The sequence below is a fragment of the Carya illinoinensis genome, chromosome 7 (genome assembly GCF_018687715.1).
Source record: "Carya illinoinensis cultivar Pawnee chromosome 7, C.illinoinensisPawnee_v1, whole genome shotgun sequence".
NCBI classification, from domain to species: Eukaryota; Viridiplantae; Streptophyta; class Magnoliopsida; order Fagales; family Juglandaceae; genus Carya; species Carya illinoinensis.
This window is the reverse complement of record NC_056758.1, coordinates 23,830,474-23,836,473: the sequence shown is the minus strand read 5'-3', so window position 1 is coordinate 23,836,473 and position 6,000 is coordinate 23,830,474.

The window sequence follows — 6,000 nt, the reverse complement described above, 5'->3', positions numbered from 1 at the left end:
GAAAAAGGGAAAAAGAAAAAGAGAAAAGAAAAAGAAAAGATAGGGGAAAAGAAATGAGGTCCAATCCTCACATCCGGAGTCCAAAAACTGATCCGACAAAAACGATTTTAAAAACCATAAAACGACTAAAATAAATTAAACACCACATCAAACTAAAATAAAACCAATTAAAATACAATAATTTAAAATAAAAGAACCAATATATTAATTAAATTAAAATACTCATTCAGTGAAAATACACGTAAAAATGGGTTATCACATCGTTGAGTAATGCTGATTCAATAAAACTAAAGAAGAGTATCGATAAAACTATAGAAGAGTGTCGCTCAAATTGAAAACGGGAATTACCTTCGGTTTATGAGCTAGCTGCGGTGTCTTGGTTTCAATGGTTTACAACTAGTAAAGCGAAAAGTAAACACTAGTAGAAATTAAAAAGATGCATTGAGTAAAAAATTCATATTTAAAGAGTCATTATATTCATAAATTAATATGAAAAAGAAAACATGTTAAATACGTGTTTCACACCCCAAATTGTATGGATGAGCTATAACAAATGAGATGGTGGCACAGTATACTTAGTGAGACTCTGATGCCTAATTTAGAGAGAATGATCTCATTATATATAAGTATATAAATGAATATCAAATACATTGCCTTCAGGTATTATTTATTGCAGCATGGAGGTGATGATAATGATTAACCTCAGACTCTATCTTGAATAACCCTTGAATAAATTGGTAGGATAACCTTCTGGATCAAAGGGAGGTATTATCTGTTCACTACAATATCTTCCATGTGTCTGCAGGTTGAATCCCTGGGTTTGTAGACCAACCCCGATTCATGAAGCCTTAGACTTAGGACACTTGAAGCCTCAGACTTCAGATGTCAAATTTTAAATGGTGAAGATTATGAGAGTTTTTGCACAGTATGTGCTTGATGAAATAACTATGAAAACCAGAGAGTAAAAGAAACTCGAAAATGAAGTTGTAATTCTTCTTTATTTCGCCAAGGCTTTACAATAGTATATATTTATACACTTCTAATTTATCTAAGAGAAAGAAAGAATGCAAAGAATTCCTTTACATGAACCAATGGTAGTGAGACACATCAACATTCAGTTACAATAAAAATATTCTCTGCTACAGGTGTAGTGTTGTGTGACGTTCCAGAATCTTCCTCCTTTGTAGTGCTGCTGTCTAGCAGTGTTGAGATTTTAAGTGTAGAGGAATTATTTGCCTCAATAGCCCCCCTCAAGGTAAGCATCATTGGGGAAACATTGGGGCTTGATCGCATAAGAGAATACCGAGTAGTGGAAAGTGGCTTTGTAAAAATATCAGCAAGTTGATCCTTGCTGGAAACAAAGGATACCCAAAGGGCCTTGGCAGCGACACGTTCTCGGACAAAGTGGTAGTCTAAAGCCACATGCTTAGTGCGAGAGTGTAGGACAGGGTTAATAGCTAAATAGGTTGCACCAAGATTATCACACCACAAGGTGGGTGGGTCGGCAAGAAAAATTTTTAGCTCACTAAGCAGGGATTGAATCCAAAGTATCTCACAGGTTGTATTAGCAACAACTTTGTATTTAGCTTTAGTTGAGGAACGAGCAATAGTGGGTTGCTTTTTGGAAACCCAGGATACCAAGTTAGAACCAAAATACACATAGTAACCTCCAGTGGATTTGCGATCATCTGGGCATCCAGCCCAGTTAGCATAAGAGAAAGCAGATAAAGTAAAGGAAGACTTGTGAGAGAAATGCAAACCAAAGTTAGATGTGAAACGAAGATAACGCAAAATGCGTTTGACTGCCTACCAATGGGGAAGGCGAGGACTGTGCATATACTGACATACTTTGTTGACTGCAAAAGAAATATTAGGACATGTAAATGAGAGGTACTGAAGACTCCCAACAGTACTGCGATACAGCTGAGGATCCTCAAAGGATGGTCCATCAGTTGTCGTGAGCTTAACAGAGGATGACATAGGGGTGGAAACAGGCTTAGATTCATGCATGTTCATTGTTTTCAAGAGATCATGAATGTATTTAGATTGGGTCATGCACAAACCATTAGAGGATCGAGAAATTTCTATTCCTAAGAAATAGTGTAAGTCACCCAGATCTTTAATTGGAAAGGAATTTTTTAGAGCAGAAATGAATTGAGAAATAAGAATGGGACTAGAGCTTGTTACGATAATGTCATCTACTTATATTAAAACAAAAACCGAGTCAACATTGTTTGAGAAAATAAACAAGGATATATCGGATCTAGATGCAATAAATCCTGAGGACAGAAGTTTGCTACTGAGCTTAGAAAACCAAGCCCTAGGGGCTTGTTTGAGACCATACAAGGATTTACGAAACTTACAGAGATGCTGAGGACAGTCCGGATTAGTAAAGCCTGGCAGTTGCTGCATATAAATAGCCTTTTCCAAGTCCCCATGAAGGAAGGCATTCTGAGAGGAAACATCAATGGAGAGAATGAGACAGATCGTTACAGGTTTCACAACTGGGTTGTATGTCTCAGAAAAATCGACGCCGGCATGTTGGTGAAAACCCTTGGCCACAAGCTGGGCCTTGCGGCGTTCAAGGGTTCCGTCAGCGCGTCTTTTAGTCTTCAAGACCCACTTTGAACCAAGAACATTCAAAGTAGGAGAAAAAGGGACTAAATCCCATGTTCGGTTAGAGAGGAGAGCTTGAAATTCAAGGGCCATTGCCTCACGCCACTCATGATGCTTGGAGGCCTCGGTGAAAGAGGAGGGCTCCTCTGGAACACTTGAAGTGATGGTATCAGTGTGATGAAGGGATGGTTTTGGGGTTGGCCATGCAATAGTTCCGTCGGTCCATTTGAGAGGGCAGTGGATACTATTCCGGGATCGTGTGGTCATAGGATGGTGAGGTTGTGGGAGAGAAGAAGAAGGCATTGAGGACGCAGGAGAAGGCGGCTCAGGGAGAGTGGTGTGGGAAGAAAAATACCTAGAGGAGAGAGGACGGTTGTGTGTTCCAGAGTCTATCAAAGGAATGGAAGGCCAAGTTGGTGAAGTAGGTGGATCGTCAGTAGGTGAAGTGGGCTAAGCTTGAGTAGGAGAAGTGGAAATGGGCTGATCATGAGTCGTGTGTAAAGGCTGGTGAAGAATTGGTCCAGAGGAAAGTGGAACAAATGAAGAGGGCGAGAATGGCAAAGTCATGGGTGGGCTGCGAGTTTGAGAATTAGATTGAGGCTCGGAAGAAGTAGAGGCAAAGGGAAAACTGGTCTCATGAAATTGTACATCCCGATAAATGTAAATTCGGTATGTGGGTACATGAAGACAGATATAGCCTTTATGGTTTGGGCTGTAACCCATAAAGACACAAGGTTTGGATCATAGATCCATTTTATGGGATTAACGGGCCAGAGATTGGGCCAACAGAGGCACCCAAATGTCTTTAAAAATTTGTAATCAGGTAATTTTTTGAAAAGAACTTGAAAGGGTGATCTGTTATGAAGAATGGGTGTAGGGAGTCTATTGATTAAATAAACTGTCGTGTGGAAAGATTTAGCCTAAAAGCGTTGAGGGACTGAGGCATGGGCTAGCAAGGAGAGCCCAGTCTCAACAAGTTGGCGATGACGCCATTCGATTGTGCCATTTTGGGCATGAGAGTAGGGGCAAGAGACGCAATGAATTATTCCATGAGTTTGACATAATTTTTTCAAAGGCTGAAACTCCCTACCCCCATCGGTTTGTATTTCTCGAATTATGGAAGAAAAATAATTTGTAACATGTGCGAGAAAAGCCGTGAAGAAGATGATCACATCGGACTTAGATTGCAGTGGAAAACACCAAAGATACTTAGAATAATCATTGACAATACTGAGATAAAATTTACATCCAGAGGAGGATGGCATAGGCGCCGGCCCCCATACGTCCAAAAATCAAAGATTAAAAGGTGCAGTAGATCGAGAAGGAGAGCGTGGATGCGGAAGTGCATGGGTTTTAGCTTGAGGGCAAGCAAGGCATGGTGGAGAGACATTGGTGGATGCTATAACAGGGAGCCAAAACTGATTTATTGTAAAAGCTGTAGTGTGTGCTGACGGGTGACCAAGGCGAGTGTGCCAGATTGCAGGTGTTGTTCACTCAGTAAGACAGAGTTGAGGAGAGGTGGAATTGGATGGAGAAGAAGCCGTAACACCAAAAGGCAGCATATAGAGACCATCTTCAACGTGGCCTTGGAAGAGTACCACCCGAGTTTTCAAATCCTTCACAAAGAAAGTATGAACATGAAATTCAAAATAAACTGGATTATCAATGCAAAATTGATGTACAGAAAGAAGATTACGAGTTATAGAAGGAACATGAAAAATTTTAAGGAGAAAAAAATTGTGAGAGGTAGAGGAAAGGTGAGCAGAACCAGTATGATGGATGGGGAGGGAGGAACCGTCTCCAATGCTGACCTAATCAGTGCCCTGATAACTTGCAACATTGAAATGAAGGTTAGAGAGGTCAGGTGCAAAGTGATTCGTGGCAGCATATCAGGGAACTAAGAGCTAGAAGGAGGTGCTGGGTTCATGGTCGTGAGATTGGCAGAGAAAGAAGAGGGTGGTGGGGCTTGGTAGGAATGATCAAAATGAAAATAACAGGTCAGGATAGTGTGGTCGGGCTTGTTGCAAAATTGACACAGAGGGCGAGAATTCATTGGACGAGGACAAGAGTTTCCATCGGTAGGAAAGCTAAGGCCACGGCGACCACGAGAGTTGGAACATCGTCCTCGGTGGGGAAAGGAATTGGATGTATGAGTGTTTGGTGTGGTTGTATTATTTGCAGTAAGGGAGGTGGGTGAGAGAAGAGCATTGGTCTGGTGTGAAATACAGGACTCATGGTTCAGAAGATAACTATAAATTTGAGAGGTGGACAAAGGATCTGGCCGAGTGGCAAGGGAGGTCACAAGGGACTCATAGTCAGAACCTAAACCAGCCAATAAGTAGATAGTGAACTCAGATATGGGTAATGGATGGCCAGTGGCACTAAGTGTACCAGCGAGAGTGGTAACTTTGTGAAAATACTTAGTTATGGTAGCGGAGCCCTTTTTCAAGGTGGGGGAGCTGGAGCTTGGTTTGCATCACGGAGCAGAAGATTGAGCTGCAAATAAATTTTTCGAAGTGGTCCAAATCGCAGAGGAGGTTGTGCAGGAGAGCACTTGTGCAAGAACCGTATCAGATAAAGAGGCATTAATTGTTGAAACGATGAGTTGGTCCTATACTACCCATTTTGTGTATTCAGGATTTATAGCATTGTTAACCATGGGAGGCGGCATAGGGATGGTGCCGTCCACATAGCCAAGAAGCTAATGACCTCGAAGGAATGGCACAATCTGAGCCTTCCAAAGGAGGTAGTTTTCCAAGGTAGGTTTAATTGTAATGAAGTGAGATGAGGAACTAATTATAGTTGGGTTAGCTAGAGAAGAGATTGGATTGATTTGGGGAGGGGTTGTATTGACGAGAGGAGGGTTGGGATTTACGGGAGGAGGAGGGGGATTTACAAGAGGAGTTTTCTATATCATCCATTGTAGCAGATGGGACGTTGGTCCTAGGCGCTCTATGATACCATATGAGAGTTTTTGCACAGTATGTGCTTGATGAAATAACTATGAAAATTAGAGAGTAAAAGAAACTCGGAAATGAAGTTGTAATTCTTCTTTATTTCACCAAGGCTTTACAATAGTGTATATTTATACACTTCTGATTTATGTAAGAGAAAGAAAGAATACAAAGAATTCCTTTACATGAACCAATGGTAGTGAGACACATCAACATTCAGTTACAACAGAAATATTCTCTACTACAGGTGTAGTGTTGTGTGACGTTCTAGAATCTTCCTCCTTTGTAGTGCTGCTATCTGGCAGTGTTGAGATTTTAAGTGTAGAGGAATTATTTGCCTCAATAAAGATGACATTACAAATCTAAATGATAGCAGCTAAAAAGATCCATCTGCATGTAAAGCCAAAGTTCTTATATTTTCATTTTGAGA